Source organism: Empidonax traillii, unplaced genomic scaffold (assembly GCF_003031625.1).
Source record: "Empidonax traillii isolate 1590-97213 ecotype Southwest subspecies unplaced genomic scaffold, ASM303162v1 scaffold245:size1430315, whole genome shotgun sequence".
Lineage (NCBI taxonomy): Eukaryota > Metazoa > Chordata > Aves > Passeriformes > Tyrannidae > Empidonax > Empidonax traillii.
This window is the reverse complement of record NW_020955438.1, coordinates 45,156-57,366: the sequence shown is the minus strand read 5'-3', so window position 1 is coordinate 57,366 and position 12,211 is coordinate 45,156. Positions and strand designations below refer to the sequence as shown.

Sequence of the window (12,211 nt, the reverse complement as noted above, 5' to 3'; positions counted from 1 at the left end):
TATGTCTTTAGAGAAATAATCTGAGTGTGACCAAGATGAAGCTGCTGGGAATGTACCTTTTTCTTTTATTTTCTCCTTTCTATTGGCCAAATAAGGGATACAAATAAAAACTTTATGCCAATGCAATGGAAACATCAAGAGCTTTAAACCCTGATCTTATGTTTTCTAATGCATGCTCATCTCCTATGTTGACTGCTTCCTTATACTGTGAGGATAAGTTCCTAACTGAGCTTGTTTGGAAATGGCTATGGAGATTCTCCAGAGACAATGGAACAAAAGAGAAGAATCCTCCCTCTTCACTCAGCCTTTATGCACACAGGAGCTATTTTTAATATTACAAATGAATACATATGGGGAAACAGACGCTGTCAGCAATAGGGTGTCAGCAGCATCTGAGACTGAAAGATGAAGGGAAGCGGGGCTGGCAGCTCTTCTGGGCTCTTCTGTGCCAGGCAAAGCAGCAAAGCCCCCAAACATCTTTACTGGACAATTAGCTGTTTGATATGTTTTGCTGCACTTGCTAGCCCCATTGATAGAGCTGGCCTTGCAAAGAAGTTAAATACAGCAGTGACACTCAGTGACACACTCAGTGACATTCTTTATCCCACAATTAGCAGTTCCTTCACAGCTCACAGTCCTGCTTATCAGATGTTGAAGGTGTGGCTGCTTTTGATTCTTTTTTTCCCTTGGTGACTTTACTAGATTTTGATCTAGGTCTGAAGTTCATAATTTGTGTCTGTATATTTTCATAAAACATCTGATTGAGGGCCAGATTCTGCTCCAGTTGCTCCTACACAGTATGATTCAAAAGTGTTGCATGGGAATGGTTTAATTTAGTTCCATTTAGAGACTTGAGTTTTGGCTAGGTATCAGGAAAAGGGTTTTCACCCAGAGAGTGGCTGAACACTGGAACAGGCTCCCCAGGGATGTGCTCACAGCACCAAGCCTGTCTGAGTTCAAGGAGTATTTGGTCCATGCTCTTAGCCACATGGTGTGATTCTTGGGGTATCCTAAGCAGGGCCAGGACATGGACTCAATGATCCTGACCGGTTCCTTCCAACTCAGCATATTCTATGATTCTATGAACTTTGTCATCCATACAGGAAGTCATCAGGGCTACAAAATTATATCTTTTATTTTCCTCAAATTGCTATTTGAGTGGAGAAATGACACTTTATTCTGACATTATTTTCCTAGATGTGTTTCTAACCTTGTTTTTCATGGAAGCAAAATTGTTTTTCAAGAAGCAAATACTGTTCAGAGAGGCAGGCTTCTGTTTTCAGTGGACAACTTTTCACAGTTATCCACAATTCCAAAGGCATTGAGACCATCACTCAGCTGCTCAGTAATTTTTAATACCCCAGTTTTATAGAATGTGCAGCTATCAAGACAAACTGAAAAGCACACACATGCTGTCCTATAGAAAAAATACTCCCTGCATGTAGCCAGTAACATGCTTTGCAGTACACATAAGCTAATTACATTGCTCCAGGATAGTTATCTCAACTGCAAATTCACAAACAAGGAAACCAAGACCCAGAAGGTTTAAGTAGCTTGGTTACCAGGAAATCTGCGGTTAAGAGACTGGTTCTAGAAATCTTTACCAAGTTCCTCATGCTCTAGTTACTGGGCTGCATTTCTGAAAGGATTCCCCCCTGAAGCACTGCTAGTTTACAACTACTCTCCTGGCTCTCTATTGCAGACCATTCGGTTTCTGTCTGAATTTGTTTGGTTGTTTTTGTTGACTGCAGCAGTGTCAACAGAGGCAATTCATCTCTTTTTTCTGCTTGTACATGCAGGAGGGTCTCTTTTAGGGAGCTGTCACATGTGACTAGCAAGTGGCATTACCAACACAGCACTTCTGTCCAGGATATTTTGAGGTGAGCCACTTAACAAGCTGCCTCTGCATTGGAGCTTTGTCTAGAAAGGTGGAATTCAAAACACTGCAAGGCCTGAACTGCCTCCTATAGATGAGCCATTTCCAAACGCTTTTTATATAGCACAGGGTAAGAGCATGCAGTTCAGCTGGTGTGCAGCAGGGTCATGTGTAGCTTATTTCAGTATCTTCAGTCCAAATGTCCTAGCAGAGCATGTGTTGAGCCATTCTGAAAATCTGGGCTCTTGTCTGAAGACAGGTCAGCCTGCATCTGGTTCCCCTTCAAATCTTTCCCAAAGTACAGACATCTGGACTTTTTCAAAGGCATGGAAGGCAATTAGGCATGCAGCTCCAAATGTTTCTCAAAATCTTCCCACAAACCTTAGAAATACAGACCCTCGTACTCATGCTGTTCTCCAAGTGCTGAAATAAGTGGAATTACAACAGTGTAAGATAGAAGTGAGGGGAGGAAATGACCCCATGAGAGGCCCTTCTGGATGGCAGTGGTGAAAATGAAGCTGTTAATCATCACACTGCATAGTGATGAGACTCCACTACCAGGCTAATAAATACTCTGATCCAGCATGGTATGGATGCACAACCAGATGTGTTCTTGTCTGCAGAGGCATCAGAGGGATTTCAAGGTCTGCAGTGGATCTGCTGGAGACAGAGGAATTATTGACAGTGTTAGCAATTTGAATAGTTAAATTGATGAGGGGCTCAGAGAAAATGTCAGTAAATTAGAAATCATTAGAGACGTTTGAAAACCATTAAGGTTGAGAATTTTGTTAAAGGACATGTTTATTGCAGCCATGACTGAACCCTGTTAGAAATGAAAAGACATTTTGTAATATCACTTGAATGAAAAACACTTGAATGACAAAACAAGGCCATAGATATGTCTGTAAGTACACACACACGCACATTCAAAAACACCGGTATGCTTCTAAAAGAGCAAAGTTTCAGATAAACAAAATGAGAGCAAGAATTTGAACAGGGTGGGGAGTTGAAACAGAAGTTTTTAACTTATTCCTGATTTCTTGGCTCAGGTATTGAACATAATAAAGAGAAAGCAGAACAACATGATTTTCTATTTGATTCTCCCTCCTGCTGCTCTGTGAATGGAAGTGGTGAAGCGCTGAGGATGGGGATAGTCCGTGGAGACAGGGGTCTGAAGAGAGAAGAGAAAGAAAAGGCATCTAAAGGCTTTCTACTTTTGTGCATTAAAAGTTTTAAATATTGTAAAACTAATTATTTTATGAGAAATGCACTGCTGTATTGTCTAATTGTGCAGACAAAACATATTTTTTTACTGTAATCAGCAGAAATCATCCATCTCTATAATGTTTCCCAAACTCTTGATTAGCACAAAGTTAATTTGGTGTTTATCAGTCCAAAGCAAGGGGAGCATGAAATTAAGTCAGGGCCAAATCTTCATTTCCCTCCTTCTACAACTTCTTTTTGACACAAACAGTCATTCTGTTCAATCATGGATGAGTTTAAAATTGATGATAACTTTCTGATTTCTGCTGTTATAGAGTATTTTCATGTTATTCAACGTGGCATTTTTCTCTGCTGCATTTTATTTATCCCTACCTCCAAACCTCCTGAATACTCTCTTAAATACAGCAGGTCCAATTTGACTTTGGCACAACTCCCTGGCTTTCCAACTTCCTTTCAAATTACAATTTTGGACTTATTTTCTAATAATACCAATAGGTGAAACGATGTTGAATGTAGATGTTTCTTTTCCAGTGTTATGACAAACCACAGTGGTCCAAGGAGTAGCCTCTTTCAGTTTCAAAGGCTGAACTTTATCCTCCTCAAATTGTAATATTCCCTCACTATTGTCTACAGTTTGTCTTGCTCTCCTGCATCAATATACGACACAGGCAGGGAGGCTGCACTTCTGAAACAGCCACATGGAGCCTTCAAGAGGCAGTCTGAAGCCACGTGAGGAGTCATCAGCAGGGTTTTTCAGTGATTATCACTCTCCTTGGGTTTTGTGCAGCTGGTGGAATGTGTTTTACTGAAGGTTAGCCATGATGAATGAACCCCATATGGGTTAAAATAAGTTGGGACATAACCTCATGTCTCCTAACAAGGTTTCCCTTCTGTAGAAGTTCATGGCACATCTCCTTCCATCTTCCTCCACTTTTTCTGCTTCTTAGGGAGGTGTGTTTTAAAGGGTCATGGTTCAAAGATATTTTATTACAAGTGAGTCACTTCACATGCAGAGCTGCTGTATGTCCCAGTCTTATTAAAACAATAAGGACTTTGCCCACTGAAAATGATGCCAACAGGCTCAAGCTTTACAATGCAAAATATATCACAATTTTTCTTGCTCCTGTTGCCTTTTCTCCCTGTTTTCCCTACAACATTAGTGGATGCTTCCATTCAAGAGACATTTAAAAAGGGCATTTTTTGAGGCCACTTGGAATTGCCTTTCTTGATACACCTGATATCCCTACTGAAATCTAATTTGCAGTATGGGGCTTTGTAATTTCATGCTAGAACAGCATAAAATGGAAGAATAACTCATCCAGAAGGAGAGGATTATGTAACAGTAGTGAAGGAGAATCAGCACAGACAGGGAAAATCCTTTGCAAACTGCTGGTTCTGCAGTGCTGTACACCTGCTAATTGGTTTCAAACAACAGGGAGACCCACTGCCAAGTAGCGGAAGGAAAGAGAGGGAGGAAATTATTAGAGCTCACCTAAATTAACTCACTTCACTAAAAGGTATATTGCAACTGAATAAAATCCTCCTGTGTTGTCCAAGCTCCACCTCATGAATGCCTGCTTTTCCTTCTGTGGAAAAGGCGTCACTGGTGTACTTCAGCCATTGAGAATGAAAAATGAGACATTTGGACTAGGGATGTGCTCAGCCTGTTACAAGTCATGACAGAGGCAGGACAGTAGAATTCTGGGAGAGCATGACACACTACATTACAGATTTGGTGTGAAAGTGTGCTGAGATAATGGAACCTATGGACTCTGCCCCAGGAAGGACATTCGTGAGCAAAGGAAAGGAATTGCTGGCAGACACACTGAAGAAACTTTGAAGATTGATAAGCTAGACTTGGAAACCTCATTAATTATTCCAATAAATGCATGCTCTAAAGGTGCCACAGATCTCCACTGGAGAATGGGGTAGACAGCCCTACACAGCCTACTTTGTTGTCCTGGTCTTGGAGTGCTTGAGGATGGGACTGGTGTGAGAAGAGCAATGACACTCAGTGCTGTATACAGCTATTCTAGGCTGCTCCTTACCTTGAAAACATCCACACTAGGGCACAGATAAAATATACTGCCAACCAAAGGTATACAAACACAAGTTCAGGGTGGAGAAAAAACAAGGTTGAGAATTGCCATGGATAGGATCAGGCGATAGGTGGGAGAGCCAAGGAGAGAGAGCCAGAGGAGCTCTGCTGCAAGAACACCCTACTAGTTTCACCATACCTTTTTTTTTTTTTATCCAGTATGAATTCTCCTTGCTGCTGCTAATGTTATGGGGATTGCTGTTTTATCGATCTATGCACCATGATTTCTACATTTGTCTCCTAAATGGTTACTGTTATCTAAGAATCTCATGTACAATTCAGCTGGAATTGCTCTAACATGCAGAATGCTATGTCATCTAAAAAGGGGGTCACGTCACTGTTCATAGCAGTTTTTTGAACATTCATTCAGTAAATATACAAAAAGCATCATCCTACCATGGTGCCTTTCACCACTCTGTTAAACACTTAGCTGTTTTGAACACTGATATTTTTCTGTGCACTGTTTACCTCTCAACTAGTTTTTAATGAAGTAACTTTACCCTAAAGCTCTTAATTGTCATAATAACATCTTCTGATACTTTTTTTCACATTATCTTGCAAGCAATGGCTGCCCAGTAGGAGCAGGCAGTTAGGAATCATGGAATAGTGACACTGTGTCACACTTGGGTAGGTTGAAAGCTCTGAGAGCACAGCAGTGTCCTGACACCTTGACCATGCTTTCTCCATTTAACAGGAAAACCTCTCTGGTTAATAAATTATCTTTCAAAAATGAAAACTTACAAAAGCAAAGATGGCACCTCTGAGAAACAGCAGCAGAGCTAGATACTGGAAATCAGAATTTACCAAAAGGAAGTGGAGATTTGGAGGATGAGTTCAGGTGACTGCAGGTCAGTGCAAGCTGTTTGGGGACATCAGTAGAAAACCTATATGGAGAAGTAGATGATGCCAGGGACACAGTCAAAGACAAAGACAACAAAATCAAACAATTAAAACTGCAGAGGAAAAATCTGCATTAAATCAATGATCAGCTGTAGGCAGAGATCATGGCAATGTCCTGACAGATTTCTCTATACTAAGGTAATAAAATGTATCATAAAATGGGTATATTAGAAGTAAGAAATATGAAAATGAGACATTTGGGATGCTTGCAAATCACACAGGAGTTGAAGGAGAAACTGTACGAGCAAGAAAAATTCAGAGCCTGCCAGTTAAGTAATGTATTAGAAGAACTTTACAAGCTCAGGGAAGTTCAGAGGAAGTGGTTTCTGCAAGTGAAAGGACAACTAGAAGAATTAGCTGAGAAAGATGCACTATTGGCAGTAGTGATGAAAACAAATACTGGCATGCTCCCCCTTTCTGCATAAGTATGCTGAAGGCAAGCTTCTGGAAAACTCCCTCTAACACAAAATTTCTTTTCTTACATTTGGAATATCTTAAAAGGTCTTGCCATAAGTAAGTTTGCTTTGGACTTTTAAGTTACTATTTATCAGTAACAACATTACACTATGTTCAGTGGCCGTATATTTGATATACTGGTGCAAATCCTTATTCATAGTTCAGTTTTAAAAATGCACTATTATCATTTTAAGAATAGCTATAAAGGCTCTGCAGAGCTGTCAACATCAATTTAGTGATTTCCCCTTGGACTGTTTCTGACTATGGCAGGGTTAAATTTCTTCACAATAGCTTGCATGGTGTTACATTTTAGATTTGTGATTAAAACAGGGATGTTTTTGTTATCACTGAGCATTGTTTACACAGTGTCAAGGCCTTTTCTGCTTCTCACACCGCCTCACCAGTGAGGAGGCTGAGGATGCACAAGAAATTTGCAGGGGACACAGCTGGGACAGCTGACCCCAACTGACCCACAGGATATTTCATACCATATGATGCCATGCTCAGCCATAAAACTGGGGGTGGGGCGTGGAGGAAAGGCAAGAGCTACCATTTCTCAGGCACTGGCTGGGCATTGGTCAGTTGGTGGTGAGCAAGTGTTCTCTTTTGCATCGCTTTTTTTACCTGGTTTACTGTTGTTTTGGTTTTTTTTCACCCTCTCTTTGTTTTTTGTACTTTCCTCCACCCCCTTATTAAAAAAATATTAAATTCCCTTTATCTCAATGCAGAAGTTTTCCTACTTTTACCCCTCTGATTCTACCCCTAGTCCTACTTTAGGGGAAGTGAACAAGCATCTGTGTGTTGCTCAGCTGCCTACCAGGGTGAAATCTTCTGTGCATTAATACATGAGCTCATGTGGGTTTTTTTTAGAAGCAAGTAAACTTTAGGTTCTGAGCATAGTTTTTTAAAATTTGATTGTTAACTGTGAATATATTTTATAGTAAATAGCTGCATGTAGTAAAAACCCAACAGAGAACTCACTGCCTCAGGCAAAGGAGAAAAAAAATGCAGTTTGTGGCAATCTGACTGAAAGTGGGCAACGTACAGTACTTCATCCATGATCCTGGAATCTACTTCCCTACTAGACTATCCGCTTTGAAATTTTTTCACCTACAGGTCACACTGCAGATTGCAGAGTATATGTTTTCTCCAGACTTTGAGAAAGGGCATGAAGGAGTTTAAAGATGTTGGAGAATATGTTAGTTTAGCTTGGTTAAGAAGGGCTTTCATTAGTGGACATTAATTCAGACAGTACATATCTACACACTTGGCTGAAACCTTTTGTTTGTGCATCTAGACACAATAGGCACTGGAACTTCTTAAATACAAATTAATAAATACATGTAATTTTTGTGGATGAAAAGTTAAATCCTAAAGTCCAACATGGCAGCTGGCCAACTGATAATTATGCTGAGCCTTCAGAATTATCCCTGACATTTATGCACAAAGCAGATAGATGAAGCTTGCCAGGCCGAAGCTGGCAAGTAAACCTGCACTGAACAAATATGATATAGGGAAAAAAATTCTGAGATGGTGAAGGGAAAGCTGTGATTCCAGGAAATCATTTTCACTGTAGCTCGTAGCAGCAGTAATGAAGAAAAATTCCAGAGATGAAAAGCCTAGAACAACCCCTTAATCTCTTCCGTGCCTGTCCTGTGTGACAAGTCACCCTTTGAAATCAGAAGAGATATAGTCTAGAAGAGGAAACTTTGAGCATAAAGAGATTGGGCAATGCTCAGAGGTAAGATGAAGTCAGAACAAAGACAAATTCTACTTAAGATGCTGAACTGTGACTCAGAGGAACTAAATTTTCTTCCTGCATCTTTCCTCCTTTTCCTCTGGCAAGTCAGTCTCTATATCTTGGTTCCCCAATGGAATAATGAAGCAGTAATATTAAATAGTATGTTTCTTTTCATACTTGAGAGCATTGGTTTGTTTGTTTGTGTGTTTTAAACTAGAATAGTTTTACAGAACTGAGGGAGAGACTTATAAGACAAATGGTTGAAAGAGCAAATGTGAGGGGGCAAAAAAGGAGCTGTGGCAAAGGCTGAGGGTAGGAATCTCTTACTCTGTAACAACAACGTCAGAACAGTTTATATAACCTAAAAATCGTTTAATCATAGAAAATGCCTGGTACAATTAAACCCCAATCTAAATAGAGACCTTTCAGTACTATTTTTATTGGATAATACTTACAATGAGATGTGTGTGAACTGCCTGTAAAGAGGTATTTGTGTCAAGGGAGTCTCAGTTGTATTACCTGAAATTCATCGACAATTGCACCTGTGCAAAGCCAGACTGATGTCACCTAATTCTTGTTGTTCCGTGTTGCAGAGAAAGCTATGAGAAAAACAAATGTTCGGTGGCATCAAGGCTAAAAAGGGCTCCAGAAATATGTCCTGAGAAGAGTCACAGAAGATAACTCTGCAACGGGGTGGATAGATTTGTTGCCCTCATTTTTCAGTAGATCTTCTCAACTAGCTTCAGCTGCTGTCCTGTATGCACATGTGCAGGATGTCCTGTATGCACACACACACATACAACGTGTGTCCTATAACACACACGAAATCTGAATGTGGCTTACACAAAACTTTAGAGGCTTCTGTAGGAGCCAACAGCAGCATTAGAGCTTCCAAATGTATTATACAGTATAAAATTGTTACTTCACGCAACACGTAAATATTTGGTGTAATTCTGCACAGAGAGAAAACAAATCTTTCTCTGGTTTTGATAAACTACTTCAATAGTGATTTTACAGGTCATACAAAAATAAGGGTTGTTTTTTTCTGTTAAACCAGGGATAAAGAACCTGAATGAAGAGAAATCGCATATGCAGCACTGTCCTTTCTACAATTTTCAGTCTTTAAGAATGATGCATAAAGGCTCAATCCTATGATGTTTCTGTCCTTCTCATCTTTATTTTAGGGGTAAAAAGGAAAGAAAATTATGTGCTTGGTTATCACAAAAAAAAAAAAAAAGAAAAAAGAAAAAAAAAAGAAAAAAAGAAAAAAAGAAAAGCAAAGTCTTATTTTTAATTCACACATTTTTCATGTTCTGAATATAGCTGAATTCCTGCAGAGGAAATCTGTATAATTACAGTCAGGTGACACCACCTTCGTGTTGAAGACACCAATATGTGCCAGAAAGTGCTACGTGACGCTATAAGCAGCAGAAGGGAAGGCAAGCAAGAAGTGACTTGAAACAGGTACCCGAGCATATGTGTTATACAGACCTGTTAGATCTGTGTGTTATACAAACTTTTGCTTTCTTTACAGTTTATTGGAATTTCGGTTAAAATCACATTTAGAGCAGCAATTCATTGCTTTTAAACAGTAATTTTCTTAATCTGAAAACTTTACATACTAAGATGATGAAAGCTAGTTTTTCTTACCTGCGTTTTTCTCATTACTCTTTCTAGCATTCATTCTTTCCAAGTGCATGAGGCCTCATGAGGGTTCATATGCACACATACTGCTGCAGTTATCCTAACCAGAAAGACCACTGTGTCTTAACAAGTTAGTGATCAATAGCACAGCTAACCTGAGACAGTGCAGGTTTGTGCTGTGCTGTACATCCAGCTTGGTGTGTGGCCTCTGGTGTGCTGCACACACTCACTGGCTGCAGGGGAAACCCAACCTGGTCATGGTAATGAAGGAGCCTGCTGGCAGCTCCCATGTGGCACCAGTGATTACCACTTGCATGCCCTGTATCTTAAAACATATTTCCATTTTTTCTTTCTCCAGTCTAATAGAAGATGGAAAGGAATGATGCACACTCTCTAAATATTGGGGGTTAATTTCTTCCTGTAAATTACATTATCTATATTGCATATTGCAGAAAGTGCTGAAGACCTTGACCAAAAGGACCTTTTTTGCTAAAACACTCTCTCCGTGTTCACAGATGATCCTTTGCTTGAATCGTGGCACTCAACAGGTGAGTTAATATCCCCTTGTTTGGGAGTGGAGAGGCAGTGTGGAGAGATCAAATCATTTATTGAGATCATAGAACCTATGGAAACTGAACCTAGATCTTCAACAAGTCTAATAAGATGCATATTGCTCTTCTACTTAAAGCAATTAGATTTAAACACAAGATCAGTATTTCAATAGAAGATTCCCTTGCAGGGAGAAATTAATTTTCTTCATTCACATACTCATGTGACTGAACACTGAGGTGTCACCTTATATGGTGACACCTAATAATCAGTGAACAGAAGTAGGAGTCAAGGAACGCTTGTAATATTTAGCTAGAGATATAGACTTATCCAGTCTTGATTTTGAGAATACTGAAACTACAGCTGACTCAGTATCCGATTTCTTTACCTCAAAACTGTCTCTAGTACCCCAACAACTTTGAGGTTGTTGGAAAAAACATGATAAAAAAGTTGCCAAATGTGCTGTATTTTCAGAGGTGCTGCACTCCTGCAGCTTCTACTAACTTCCCTGAGGCAGCTCTGCAGAGAAGCAAAACTGCTGTCCCTCTCTGGGCAGAGCTCCAGACAATATTCCTATAACAGCGCTGACTTCAAAGGAGGCTGAGGATTTGACCATCAAGAAACCAGAGCCAATACATATAAAAATCATTTCACTGCAGGCACCAAGTGTACTTCTGTGCAACTTGCCCTGTCCCCCATAACCTGTCACATTCAGCAAGAAAGGCTCTGGAGGAAAGATGGAAATAGTAAATCAGGCAGTTGAATTATTTGAAAATAATCTTTTCCAAAGGGAATATAGGCTACAGACTTTTAAGAAGACAGGACTTTAGAGCTGACAAGTGCATCTAGCATGTCAATGTGGTAATGAAGTTAGTTCTGCACTGTTTGGAAAACAGCAGATTTCCTTGCAAGGTTTGTGATTAAACATCTATCAGAAAATAATGATTTCCTTGCAAGCACTTAGGCACCAAATATAAAGACTTAGAGGAAGAGCCCACCAGAGAAAGAACCTACTAAATATCACTATTGAAAGCCACTGTTATCGTAGAGTCCTCATACTATTCACTGTTAATTATAAAAATTCATATCTGTAAAACTGAAGTACCCAGTGGGAGAAATATGCTATTTAATGTGCAGAAATCCTTTTACACACACACAAAAATGGTGCTATTATGTAAAAAACAGCAGTTGGAGAGAGGAGAGAGAGAGGATATTGACTTGCATGTATGTCTTGTTATTGAGGAGGATCAACAAATTAGCTAAATTACAAAGGAGAAAAACTATATTTTGCTGCATATGAATAAATATTTCTATAATGAACTTGAGTAAGCAGAAGAGCAATGGTTGCTTTCCTGGGAATGGAGTGGAAAAGGAAGAATTTCTGCCCAGAAATTCATATTTGCACTACTTGTGCCTATACAGAATATTAGATCAAATGGAAATGTATGAGTAAATTGAGTATGAAGTATTTGGAACAAATCTGAAAAAAAAAAATGGGCTCATTAAAATTACTCTAAAATAATACCCTTAACTTTTTGAAGGAAGTTGTTACTTCTTCCTGTGCCATTTTACTCCTATTTTTCATAGTTTCTTCTCTTCCATGTCTTAATTTATATTTTGGTGAGGAGAAATTTGGTGAGCAGACAAAAACAATTCCCTAATTTTTCTACATATTTATTTTATATTCTGAGAACAAACAAAACCTGAAACAAATACATGGAAA

At 39.4% G+C, this 12,211-nt stretch overlaps 1 long non-coding RNA gene across 1 annotated transcript; it reads right to left on the bottom strand.

Moving 5' to 3' along the window:
- Positions 1-3,623: 3,623 nt before the first annotated feature.
- On the bottom strand, positions 3,624-5,791 carry LOC114059853. Its single transcript, XR_003571748.1, has 3 exons — positions 5,699-5,791; positions 4,593-4,764; positions 3,624-3,887 (listed from the first exon to the last, which is right to left on the bottom strand). It is a non-coding gene; the product is annotated as an uncharacterized LOC114059853 (long non-coding RNA).
- Positions 5,792-12,211: the final 6,420 nt, after the last annotated feature.